The sequence below is a fragment of the Cyanistes caeruleus genome, chromosome 1, assembly GCF_971803275.1.
Source record: "Cyanistes caeruleus chromosome 1, bCyaCae1.hap1.1, whole genome shotgun sequence".
Classification (NCBI taxonomy): domain Eukaryota; kingdom Metazoa; phylum Chordata; class Aves; order Passeriformes; family Paridae; genus Cyanistes; species Cyanistes caeruleus.
The window spans coordinates 36,502,304-36,516,394 of NC_141701.1; the positions used below are offsets into that span (position 1 = coordinate 36,502,304).

The 14,091-nt window shown below is 35.9% G+C and overlaps 1 protein-coding gene and 1 long non-coding RNA gene across 2 annotated transcripts in view; both read right to left on the minus strand.

Annotated features, from left to right (window-relative positions):
- NKAIN3 (sodium/potassium transporting ATPase interacting 3) overlaps positions 1-14,091 on the minus strand; it is a 335,927-nt gene that overhangs the window by 137,601 nt on the left and 184,235 nt on the right.
- Positions 387-10,579, minus strand: LOC147655430 (uncharacterized). Its single transcript, XR_015286239.1, has 2 exons — positions 10,448-10,579; positions 387-1,571 (listed from the first exon to the last, which is right to left on the minus strand). It is a non-coding gene; the product is annotated as an uncharacterized LOC147655430 (long non-coding RNA).

Consider the following 14,091-nt stretch of genomic DNA (forward strand, 5'->3'; position numbering starts at 1 on the left):
AGTGTCCTTCAGGGATTTTTCAGGGCAGCCCAAAAGAGAAAGTTAGATTTGAAACCTGTGTGAGCATAAGAATTAATGATGTAACTTTATCACACTGTTCTTTATACTGTCAAAAATCCTCAGATACTCAGATAGATGTAATATTCCTTGGCATAAATACCATCCTTCTTTTGTTGTGGAAGCTGATACAAAATAGTAGCTGCTGTCATTAAAATGTGAATCCTTTGGCACATTAAAGCCTTTTCTAGGGTGGCTTCAGCCTTGCAGGTAATTTCCTCGCAGGGCATGCCTTCTTGCTTGCAGTAAAGTCAAAGTATTAGAAAAATGTTTTACTGTGTGATTAAGTTATTTTCTAGACTAGCTAAAAATTACTCTCTCTCCCTTAATTCCCTCTTTCTCTGATAGCATTTATTATTAATTGTGATTCATTTTTTAACACAGGGTTTTCTACCTAGTTTGAAGGTTGTTTGAAAGACATTACAGGGAAACAAAACAGACACATGCTACATTTATTTTACTACCAAGTGTGACAGGAGATTTGTACATCTGACCCTTTCATGTAGTGGCACAATGACCAGGTTTTGAAGCAAAAAGGACAATTGACTCACCCAGTTAGAGCAGTATTATTGCAGCATCCCTCTTTTAGAAAGGGAAAGAGATTTCTCCCAGGAGCTGTCAAAGTATGAAAGATTATTTTGCCTTCATAAGAAAGCAGAAGAGGTCTAGTCATACCTGTTCATTGAAAAGGCAAAACCACATCTCACAAACTTCAACAATTTTCATTCTGTTGTCTCATGTCTCATGTCTCTGACTGTCTACTTTCTGTGCTTTTAATTCATTACCCAGAGTATCCATTCAGCAGCGATGCAGAAAATCTTTCTACCTTTCCTTTTGGCTTTCTCCCCGTTACAAATGAGGTACTTAATGGAATCAGCATCTTTATACATCTGCTTAGTGCTGAAATCATATATAAGGGCCAGCAAATAAGAAAGTGGCTATTGAACCCAGCTTGAGAAAGGAGTCTGCAAGGCATTTGACTGGTGGCACTTAATCTATAACACGAATGAAAGATGTGATCTCCTGCAATCTTCTTCCCTCTCTCCCATTTGAAAGAGCTGAAAGATAGTGCCCTTGCACTCGGATCCCTGGGAGACAGATCTTACTGACTGAGTGATACACAAGAGTGTCTTCCTCTGACACACAGTGCAGGCATGCCACAGCATAATCCACTATTCCCAGCCCACTAAATGGATGCTCAGTGTCTAGGGTGCTTGACATCCAATACATCTTTTTCAAAGCACACTAAAGCAAGCAGTCCAGTGCAGCAGCAACTCTTTTTCTTTTGAAATCTGGGTTTTTATCTGCCCCTAGGAGGAGACCAGCTCCCTTTCAAAGTTTTTATATAGCATTTGTATGGAATAAAAGCATGGAATAATTTTAAAAATCCATTCTTGAGTTTTGCCTGGCTACAGACAGCCCTTGTGACTGAGGCAGTGCCATCTGTGCATTAGCAGTTTGGACCATGAGCCCCTTTGTCCCACGTTGTGGTTACTTGCTCTGATCGTTGATGACTGAAAGAAAAATAGACACATGCATCATCATTTACATTCAGTTTGTGAATCTAGAATGAGGAAAAAATCTTCAAAAAAACCCACAAACTACTGAAACTTTGAGGACCTTGGGGTCAGTCTCTTTTGCTGCTTGATGATTTTTCAGGAGATTAAACTTTTTTTGGAAAAAATAAACAACACAAAAATTTAAAATTTGCTGTAGTCCTTCCAGACCACAAAACAGTTCACTCTTGATGCTAAAGCAAGCTTATCTAGCTGGCATAAGAGGAAGTACAATACACCTTTCACCTATTTAAGGCACCCCAGACTTCACCTGATGGGACCAATGCTCAATGGTTGCTTCTGCTTCCTATTAAGCTACATATCAGAAAATGATATCAAATCTACCACATCTTAGTCTTCCATCAAACTTACTAAAGAGTTTTAACACATTAATGCTGTATTAATATAGTGAAAATATGTGTGTCTATATGGATGATGTGTTGCACATACATTTTTAATATTTTTTTTTCCTAATGTCTGCATTGGGAATGGTGCCAGTTACTGCATTTGAAAAAGGACATTTTAAAATGCAGTTCATTAGTTCTTGACCAGTGTTAAAAATGACTCCCTAATGGCTGGGCTCTGTTCCAGCAAATAATGATTTTCTGTACCTAGTCACACTTCTGTAAGCTGTCCCATATGGATATGGATGCTGTAAACAGAACTGAAATAAATAGACTGTTTACTACTTTAGCTTTATCTAGTAGTTTGGATAAATAAAAACCACAGAAACTGACAAAACTTAAAACTGAATTTCACATAGAATTGTTCAAACACACTGTTTAAACAGCCCTGTTAAAATTGTTTTTATGGAGGTGCTCTGTTCACTCCTGGAGAGTGAAAAATACCTGTTGTTTAGTGACATCTTAGCCTTGATATACAGCAATAAAGTCACACACTATCTATCTACACATAACTATCAGCTTTCTGATAACAATTTGGAGTGGAAAAGAAAGTATTCTGAAATATTGCCTTGATGTTAACAGCAACTGTACTTTGTTTCTCCCTCCTCAGGCTGACTACAGATCACGGTGTCACAGTGGTTCAGCAAGAATGGAGAACATGGCTCAACAAGGGACGTGCTCACCTCAGATCTCCAGAACAGAAAAGGGAATTAGAGACACAAGGCTGGACTGTAAGTCCTCTGAGATGCTACAGAACACATCTGGGTCAAAGTGATCAGATTTCAAGTAAATCTGCTGTTTCATTGGGAAATTCTTAGTTTTCCATTTACTTGTCTTGAAAATCATTAATTACCCCTAAAGATATTCTTAATATTTGCAGAGGTGCTTCTCAATGGCATACAAAGCTCTGCCCATCATAATAAATACTTCAAATTTTCATAATATTATATGAGATACCCTTACTGCAGCACTGAATTGCTGTAAATATTTCCTCAGTTCAGTGTGAAACAATCATTTTTTAGCATAAATGGTGAAAAAATGATGATACAATAGGAAAAACTACTCTTATATGCCAAACGTACCCTTCCCTCAATGAAGTCAGAGATAGAGCTGTAACCCAGAATGTGCTAGATGGAACAGTATTACTTTAAGCTATATCTGAAAACAGTGGTCCCAATCATATTTGTCCAGAGGCAACAGTACTGACACAAACTGAGAAGTAGGCAACATCATCCTTCACTTCCTTTGAAAGTCCAGGTACTATTTTTATGTTTTTAATTTCCTATGCCCACAAGCAAAGCTGAAAAGTCTTGTACGCAGCACATTGTGTGTGACCCTAGGATAGAGAACAGTGTTTTTAATATTTCCCCAACAAGCATCAAAAGATCACTTATGCCATGTCTTAACTTGCCAATTCCTCTTTGTTTTTCATTTCTCATCTCAAAAGTGATGAGTTATAATTTTCCATATCTCTATTGTGAAAGAAGGGTAAGAATCGGGAGAAAGAATTAAAGTTATATACTTGGAGCACTTCATGCAAAGATATAGCTTGTAATTAACAGCTCTGACTCAGTATTGAAACTACTGAAAAAAGTCAATTTCTCTTGATGGTTGGGTTACAGTTATCTCTGAATACAGAAAAAAAGGTTTTCCTTTACAGCAATGTAACACTTGAATAGTCCAATAAAGCAATATAATTACCCTAGCTCAGCTGCTACCTTATCAGATCTATCTGCAGACCCTCGGTGAAGTTAAATTTAAGACTAAATGACACACAACTATTACAAGCACTTTTCACATGGTTGTGACCAACTGCTTATCAGTAAATGGATTCAGCTCTTTGGGGTTGTTTTTTGGTTTTTTGGTTTGGTTTGGTTTTTTTGGTTAATGGTTATTTTTTGGTTTTGGAGATTTTTTTTTGTTTGTTGTGTCATTGTTGGTTTTTTTTTTTTCCTTTAGTTTGGTTTGGTTTTTTTTTTTTTGTTTTTTAAGATGCTCTATTGGTTCTTCTCTGGAAATGAAAATCTCAGTCTGCACAAAACACCACCCTCACTAATCTGCTGTGCAAGGTCAGATGGTGTTCTGAAATTATAAAGCAGATGCCTCGGGTGAGAGTCTCTGAGCAATTATAATGCTGAAGTGAGAGAAGGAGTTAAAAAAAGAAACAAGATGACTAAGGGGGTTTTGTAAGATCATCAAAATTACTTAGGATCAAGAGAAGTCCATCGTGCTATCCATACTAATCCAAATCCAAAATTCACAACTGCAAATGATAATGTGGTATGTGGATTGTAACACTCCTGTATTTTGTGATATGGCAAAATAACGTAGGAGTGGATCACACAATCACAGGATGCATAACAAATCACTTTGTTCATGAAGGAGATCATATGACAGGACCACGAGTTTTTCAAAAGACTGCACGTGGTGACTAAATGTCTTTTATGTCCACTTTTCTTAATCCAGCCCCTTTTTAGCCCTTAGTTCACAAAGTGGAAATGCCCTTAACAGGATGGCCCATTGGACACCACTTATTCCTAGATATTTCCAGAGGCATTTGCTTCCCTTGGCTGGCCTAGGAAACACCAGCTGGGTGTCTCACATCGCCTGGGGCACAGCTAATGGATTTGAAACACTCATAAAAGCCTTGTTATACTATAATCTCTCTGAAAAACAGGAAAAAAAATCTCATGAAAACCCCAAGGAAAAAATAATGAAGTAAATACAGAAACTATGAAATCTGTAAAGATTCATTTAGAATGGAAAAAGTAATGCCACTGAGACAAAACTTTCAATTAGCAAAATTACTTTGACAGACAAATATGAGATTTTATTAAAATCTTCTAAGATTTACAAACAGTAGAAAGGTTTGAATGTGGAAAAAACAATGGAAAATGTACAATAGAAATGTAGAAATCATTATAGTTAAAGCTAGTATGCAATATCTACAATAGCAACATTAAAACAACTTAAAACTGAGGTCTGAGAGAGATCGTATATTCAATCTTCCTTCTTAACCACAGGTTTTTTTCTGAAAATGTGACCCAAGTATGGAAAAAGAATAAATAGCTTATTTCATCATTTGAGTTGATAGACATAATATTTATCTTCGAGTATACCTAAGGTCATAGGCTGTGAAAAATTATTCACATATTTTACAAAAGCATTTTCTAGCAGATTCCTTTATTGTGAGTAGTTTATTTAAACAATGTTCAGATTCTAACCATATTTTCTACCCCTTCCAGCTGCTTTAAAATAACAGAATCATGGATGTTTCCTGAAGGAAGATCACAATATCTCAGTAGCACACAGAGAGGGAAAAAAGAGTCGTTTCAAAAATGCTTTTTTAAAATCTGTGTATGTCACCAGTTATACTTCCTGCACTTGACTGCATTCAGCTCTCCTAGGGGGATTCAAAACGTAATATTTCATGATGTAAAAATGTTTCTGACTTAACATTGTAGAGGGATCACTTATCCTTCTAATAAATCCACTCCTGTTTTCTGACTTAAGCTTCTCCGTTTGATGTAAATATCATTCAATCCAATAAAAATCTGCAAAAATGAAGTTATTTAGGTCATTTTAGTGACCTAAAGGATGCAAATATGAGAAGGTAATGAAAGGTTACATCACTGAGTGTGAACTGCAAGGTCTGTACACAGCACACAGAATGAAATGTCAACACAGATGGGATTTTATCATTGATTTCTACCAATAACTTCTTCAGATTTTCACACAAAGCAAAACAATATTATTTATTTTTTATCATGGAGTCACAACCTAGTGGAAAATAAAAAAAAAGTGAATAATTGTCTTCTAATTGAAGGCAAATGTCAAACAAGAAAATTAATTTACATCAAACAGAACTTCCTTATAAAACACTTAATAAGAAATCTAACTATATTTTTCATTGGCATCCCTGCTCTGCCTCTCATTTCTTGGCTATCCCTTAACCTTTTTCGACTTTTAAAAATAATAAAGCATCTCTTCCATTGTTCTGGAAAAAACCTTCACAATCATCAGAGAAAACTGACTGTACCAAGGAAAACTGCATCAAAATATCACAATACAATAACACCCAAATATCACTGATGTTCAAAATAAAGAAAAAATATATTATTTTTCCCATGCAAGATATTAATGCAATTGTACAAAGCAGCAGTTTAAAGAAACCCAGAGAAAAAGTGAACTTTATAATCAGCATTTTTTTTTCTAAAATCTAGCATTAAAATGATTACCAAGCACAGAATGTGTTTATTCCTCACATCATTGTAAGTATTTCAATGTTAGGCATCTTCGCAAAAAAACCCTGAGCATAAATTTAACAGGGCTGGTGTTAACTGTGCAGGAAAAACACTAAGACATCAAAACCTCAGTGCTAAAGACTGGCCTAATTAACAGGCCAATTTCATTACCACAAGTTTTCAAATCTGTGATATTAATTAAGAAACAAAAGGAGACAAATGGCCTGCAAAGAGCTGTATCTGCCTCCTGGCCTACAAATGAGCACTCGCAATCTGTGTAATCGATACCAAGAAACTCACTGGAATTAATGTCCAAGCTCACAGCTTTCTGCACCAGCTCCTTCATTTACCTGACCTTTCAGGTAAATGTATCTTGTGGTTCTCAAATGACTAACTTGCACCTTTCATTACTTTAATCATTGACCTGAAAAAAAGTAAATTTCAGCCTTTCTAGGAGCACATTTTGATATATCCATAATTTCAGTAAAGAAAAGGTGTGTTAGTAGCTTGATTGCTGGGAAATGGTGAGGCTCTAGTAAAATTAAAATTATATTCTTCAATCTGTAACAGTAACTGGTTAGTATGCCCCAGAAGAGACATTACATGTTATATCAAACATTTTCTGATATAAAGTAACTGGACAAAATACAAAAGTCCCAAGTCTTCTAAAACTGACTAAACTTTCTTGAACTTCAAATCACCAGAAAAGAGTGAAAAATTCCAGAAAAACCACAAAACATCTGCCTTTTATAAGACTTGTAAAAAAAAAAAAATGGAGAATTAATAGATTTTTCTGAATGAAGACTATGAACAATTCAGAAACTTCTTACTCTCAGTTAGTCATATCCACAAACGCTACTTCTGATAGAGTAAATATAAGATCAAATTTCAGATAAACTTTCACTCTAAGTTTCATATATGTGGATGTGTCTGTCAAGTGAGGGAGCATCATTCCATTGATTCAGTTGGATCTAACTACAGGAAAACTGTCAAGGCTCTTTCTTTTTTCTGTTTGTTTTCCTGTTCATGTGGTATTTTGTTGTTTTCTTTAATTTGTTGTTGGTTTTTGCTTCTTATACTTGTTGATTTTGTGGTCTTATTTTATCAATGGTTCAGAGCTGTGCCACTGGGGGTTTGGACTTGATGTTAGGAAGAATTTCTTCACTGAGAGAGTGGTCAAACACTGGAACAGGCTCCCCAGAGAGGTGGTTGATGGCCCCAGCCTGTCATTCTTAAAGAAGCTTTTGAAAAATGCCATGAGAACAAGTTTTAACTATTGATCATCCCTGAATTGGTCAGGGAGGTGGACTAGGTGGTCATTGTAGGTCCTGTCCAAACAAAAGAGTCTATTCTATTCTATTCTATTCTATTCTATTCTATTCTATTCTATTCTATTCTATTCTATTCTATTCTATTCTATTCTATTCTATTCTATTCTATTCTATTCTATTCTATTCTATTCTATTCTATTCCATTCCATTCCATTCCATTCCATTCCATTCCATTCCATTCCATTCTAATATATTCTGTTCTATTCTATTCTATTTTCTATTTCTACTCTATTCTTATTCTATTCCATTCCATTCTATTCCATTCTCATTTATTATTTTTTTTAATATAAAAATAAACAACAACCCCTCCAAACACTAATTTATAATAACTGTATGTAATTAAGGAATTCTAACCCCAAAAAAGACTCTGGAAAAAAGTTTTGAAGACATGATTTGGGATATCTGGTGATCAGGAACCACTTTATGACCAAGAATGGTCTCTAGAGAACAATACCTTTAAAACTTGTGCTCCTGCTCACAGGCCTGTCCCAGGTAAAACTCAGTTCACTCAGGGATTTTACTTATGCATCTTCCTGATCTTTCTCTCTTCTCCAGAATGAAAACAAGCTTGTTATTTGGGTAGAAAATGCTAATAATGTTTTAATTTGTTATGCAATATACTTAACATAGAAGTACTATACGACATTTTTTAAAAAAATAGCAATTTCAAGGATTTATAGTGTCCTCCCTATCTTCAGACACTTGTCTGCTTGTGTTGTGTAAAAAGATTACTGATTGGGTAGAATGAGCAATGGAAGTCTTGACCAAGAGAATAACAAACTAAATTCAAACCACTTTATTTGTCCACCTTCATGGAATTGACAACCACCACCACACTCTGTTTTTAATTCATAATGTTCTTTTCTATTTTCATAGCAGAACTCCCCTGTTCACACAATATGCTCAAAGGCAACACATGACAAAATTATTTAATTTGTTCATCAAAATATGTCCTAAATTTCACCATAAATTTGGTTATTTTCATAAAGATCTTGTAATTCCAAACTACTGAAATTAGGAATATGCTTTTTCATATTTTTCAGCAATTTTTTACCTTCTTTATTCATCAGAAAGCATTTTTCCAAGTGAATTGACCCCAGATAACTTGTGCCTCTAAAAAATATTTGATGGAAAGATGTCAAAGCAGCTTACATTTTCCAATACAAAAACCGATGATAAAATGCCAGGGTTGAGAGCACTCAGAGATTCGAGGGGAAGATACTGCCTGACATACTCAAACAAAAATCCACAGATAGCAGAAAGCAGTATGTACAAAGCTGAGTTTTCCTTAAATTCACTTGTTCCATTTTTGCTCTTTTTTAGGGAAGCAGATAAAATAAGATCCTCCTTGCATCCACTAAAAAAACAAAGCTAAAACAAAGCTTTAAAACAAAAGAGTCAGAAGCTGACAGTTACAAGTTACAAGTTATGTGTCACAGAACATTTTAAAGCATCATATTTTAAAACATTGATAGAGAATACCACATGATGTTGCTTTATTTCTTAATTACATGCAAAAATCCAGGGATCTTCAAACAAGTCAGTAATTAATAAACTTTCACTCATGATTTTTTAAGAATTGTATTATTTTGACATGTTTTCATTTCAAATGGTAATGAAAATAGCTAAAACAAGCTTCTCTGCATATCACATTTTGAAGCTGGGGATTCCAGGGTATTTTAAAAGAATGCTAAATTCATATTGAAAGTTGACTGCACCTTGCTCAGATCAAAATCAGACGTGGTCCATGTATAGATTGAGAAACATAAAAGTATCCCCAACTGTATTGTTAGGATGCATTTAGTCACAATGCTACAGTTAACTTCTTTAAACAAAGTTCTTCTAAATAAACAGGTTTCAATCAAATTGGGTTTTAAGTCAAATATTTATACTTGAGACCTGGCAATAAGTATGGTAACAATTTAACTAATTGGTTTTTTTGGTTTTTTTGTGGTGTTACTTGGTATTTACAAGCGTCTGTTTAAATATCTTGTGTTTGTTCATATCAGGTGACAGAGAACTGCATAAGGCATTGAAAAGATGAGAAGGAGACCAACAGCAAACAGCTCAGGGATGGCTGTCTGGGGAGACTTGCATTTGTAGAGCATCAGAAAGACAAAGCAAATGAGCTCACACAAGCCAACAAGGTATTTAATACTAATAAAAAAATGTGTTTACAAAAATTAATTTGTCTATCACCCTTGTTTAGAATTAACACTGGAAATAAAGCAGTTCAGAAGAGCCAGAGATTTGAATTCAGTGCTCCTCAATGAGAAGGGTAGGTTTGGATTTTATTTTTTAATTTTTTTTTTTAAAGATAATATGAGTAAAGGAGCTGTGTTTCTTTCCCATGATTCAAAGGAATGATTCTGTTATCACGTCAGGTCTTATGACTTTGCAAATAACATGCAGCCCAGATATACTCTATACCTGAGGTCTGGCTGGTAAAATACTTACTATAGCAGACACAATTTAAAACTGTCTTTCAATATTTGTGAAAAAAATCAAAAGCTGATGGAAGATTTCACAGGCCACTTCAAACTAGTTTGTGCAATATTGATATGACTTATGAAATAACTCAAGTAATACCAGAATAATGGAATACTATTAATCTGTATTCACAACTTTAGTTGTTAATTCCTGTGCTAAAAGTGCTAACATTTTCTGTTTTTTCTCATGGAAGCTAAAAAATGTGAAGGAAAACAGTAATTTATTACAGAACTGCTACAGCTTTCCTATTTGAGAAAAAACTGAGTGAAAGTTGCCATTCAGGCAAACCAAAGATGAAAGGAAACAGTAATGTGGAGTAGGCTGATTTGAAATGCAAGGAATAAAAAAAAACTACTCTAGGACACCTTTAGGCAGCGTTTGCTCTTGCCTTGCTTATCCACAAAGGAGCATCACTGAATTCCCCAGGAGGCTGGGGAATTACTTGTGCTGGCACCCAGCGAGGTGGATTCCTGTACTTGAGGCAGGAGAACAGCAGAACTCTGTTATCACCATTAGCACTGCAGTAGCTTTGTTTTGTCACAAAGTCTCATCCAGGCAGACCAGACTAACATTCCACCAAAGAAAACAGAACTAAGGGGACTGTGCACCTACTCACAGAAACAAAAAAATAGAGCTTTTAATAAAGCAAGAGGGAAGAGGAGCCTTTCTGCATGTAGACATGTATATTTGGGGTACTGGAACTGAATTAGAAATCAAAGATGCATCAGTAAAATGTCGTAGCAACAAAGTGTGCTGTTAACATTTTGTATTTTCAATAAGTCAGTAAATAGAGATTTTTTTTTTACTGCAGAGAAAGTGACTAAAATATCAGCTAGGGACAATCAGATCCCCGCATATTAACTGACATTTTTTCAACACCCTGTCTAGTCTGATATAATGAATAATCCAGGTTCCCTCTGGAGCTAGATTTTTACTTACCAGAGGATAATTCTATTCATTCTATTTCCCCCCTCTATTTTTTAATGAATATTCTAAAGAACTTATTTTTAATGAAATATCCCAGTATCAACTTCTCTGTGTTTCAACCTTATTGGTTTAGTGTGTTCTTCCTACAAAGCTGTTTAAGAGGGAAGAGAACTGATTTCTTCCTTTATGCTTTCCTTTTTTCCTGTCTCATCACTTGCTATTTTCCCTCCTCACCAAAGTCTTCAGAAAAAGCAGAATTCCAAAGACAATTCCACACAGCACAACTGAAGAAGGCAGTGGAATTCCAGGTTAGCTCTATTAATGAATACTAACACAAATGGGCACTAATACCAATAGAGTGCATATGAAACATTGAATTCACTGTTGCAGTACAATAACCGTATCCATTAATTCCAAACAGTAATAAATAAACTCAAATCCACTGTCAGATGTGTTCCCAAAATGCCTACTGGCTGAAATATCTCATCAGTTTGGCTGCAGTAACAGGAATGGCAATGCCTGAGGATCACCCAGTTTCCAGAAGACCAAGTTGTCACCTGATTGCAACAACTTTTGCTTGTGTGGCTTACAGGGAGGTCCATTTTTAAAAAAAAAAATCTTATCTCTGCTAGGTTTGTCACACATTTTCATTGTAACCATCTGCCTGTAACACCAGTGCTCATCAGGTCCTGGGAATTCCTGGTTCATACAGGTGAACAGAGCTGTCTCTGGATCTTCCCCAATGCACTCATACATGTACTTCAGATCCCAGAGGTCTGCATGTCTTCCTTTGGCTCGTTTTTTATCTCAGACCCTTTTCACAAGAGATTCCTCTGAAAAATGTTGAACTTTCAAGTTACAGTGCATTTCCTCCAATGTTCTCCAATGTTCACAATCACTTTCTGCTTTAATGTCAGAATAATATTGGTCAAATAACTTTCAAAGTAAGCAGCAATATGAGACATTCTTCTTTGTGTCCATCTCCTAGAGAAAAAAACAGTCTGGTGTATCCACAGAGCAATGGCAAAGGAAAGAGTCTCTCGCCAATATTGTTAATTTCTGGGTTTACTCACTTGGACACAATATCCACAATATTCCATGAAATACAATTTTAAGCTGAGCAGCTTTCTTTCAACTGCAATGACTTCTTCATACCAAGGGCTTATCCAGAATAGTGTGCAACTGGCCAGGTGTGGTTGAGTTACTAAACTAGAAAGTACTTGAAATGGTTTATAAGACAGAGAACCTGAGCAGAAATTATTTGATGTCAAAAACAAGTTCTGGTGAACATCAGGGTATCTACATTAGTGCATGTCTGAGTGCATGTTCATTTCTGAAGGTTACTAGGGAGCCACAGTGAGTGTCACATACTGAAACTGATCTCAGGATGTCAAAAAGAAGGCATTGAAGACAGTGATGACAAATATTTCTTATGGCATGCACTGCAAGTCTACATGCTATGAAAATGGAACTAAATTGGTAGGACAACTCCTAGTTTAGTAAATAATTTAATAAAAAAATATTAAAGATTAATATTCACCCCTCTAGCACAGCATGACATTTTGGAAGCCAGTAGATCATCTTCAGAAACTACTTTGATAACTAGTGCTTAGAGACAAAAACAATGAAGCCACAGAACATCACTATAGTGCATGTGTGTGTAGCATGTGCATTCCTGTTTATGAGGTGTAAAATGTCAGCACAGCACCATACACCATTACAGCACATGAATGACTAAAAAGATCATATATAATTTCCCTTGAAAATGCTTATTTTCATGCATTGATACTTCAGCTGCAGTAGGAGGTCTACATGCTCTTCTCTACCTGAGCAGAAATACAGTTTAACCTCAGTGGTAAGGAATTCCTCAGTAAACTTTATAACCTCATTCCAAACTCTGACTGTCAGTAAACAGCTTTTCAGAATGACAGTTTAAATCAAGAAAATGTCTCATGTATAATAACAGGTCCAATCTTTTCTGTAAATTGTTGCCTGTGATTTTCAGAATCACAGTAAATTGCTGGTGATTTGCAATGAGTCTCACTGCAAGGATAACTTGACTTTTGCACATTTAACAAAACATTCTTAAATTATTCATGCATATCATTCAATGTTCAGGAAATTTTGAAAGTCATTGATTTCAGGAACCTGTAGCGTGCTTTTTTACTAGATAAACATAAATCTAACATTTGACTTTTGCTTCTCAGGTGTAAATCTGAATGTTTACCACCAGGCTAAACTTACCACCAAACATCTGTAATATATCTGATCTTACTCATCAAGGGTAAGTGGAGAATGTTTTTTTCCAAACCCCAACATATACAATTGTTTTGACTCTATTTCATATACATATACATCAGGTACCTCGGAGTCACTGGCATCTGCAACATGGTGATGCAGAACACTACAAGCACCCATGTTTCTTTTAAAAACACAGTGGAGCCAAGACTGTCTTACATGAGTCAAACACCTAAGCAATGGCTGTCTGGAAAAAGGGATAAAATAAATACATAGAGGTAAAATACACAGCTCAGGGCAAAAAGCAATGGCGTGAGTTGGTGAAAAAAGAGTCTATGGAAAAAGAACATCAAAGCAAACTTTCTTCTACACTGCTAGATGGATGAATGGGACCGTGGATGGGAAGAGATTTAGTCTATTTATGGAAGGACATAGTAGAAGTCCTGAGTACACAAGATGGCTCTGGAGAGGCAGGAAGAGTCACTGAGAGACTCGTGGACTCACTGGGACTCATTCTGCCCCAGTGCTGCCGCTGAGGTGGAGTGCTCAGAGGAGACGCCCCATCCCATGGGAGGCCTGTGTGAAACCTGTGACTGCACCCCTGAAAACATCCATGCTGTGGATGTCAAGAGAGCTTTACATCACTGACCACCAGGGGCTTCCTCCTCAGAACAGCTAACAAACCCCAATCTCTCCTTTGAGGTTACTTTGCGCACAAGTGTCTAACTTTTCATTAAAGAAATGGCTGACACAACAAGGTCAAACTTTTGTGTAATCTATATGACCAAGGTTTCAATGCATTTTTCTTTAGCCATATCAGTTTATACCATCTTGGCAGAAAGCC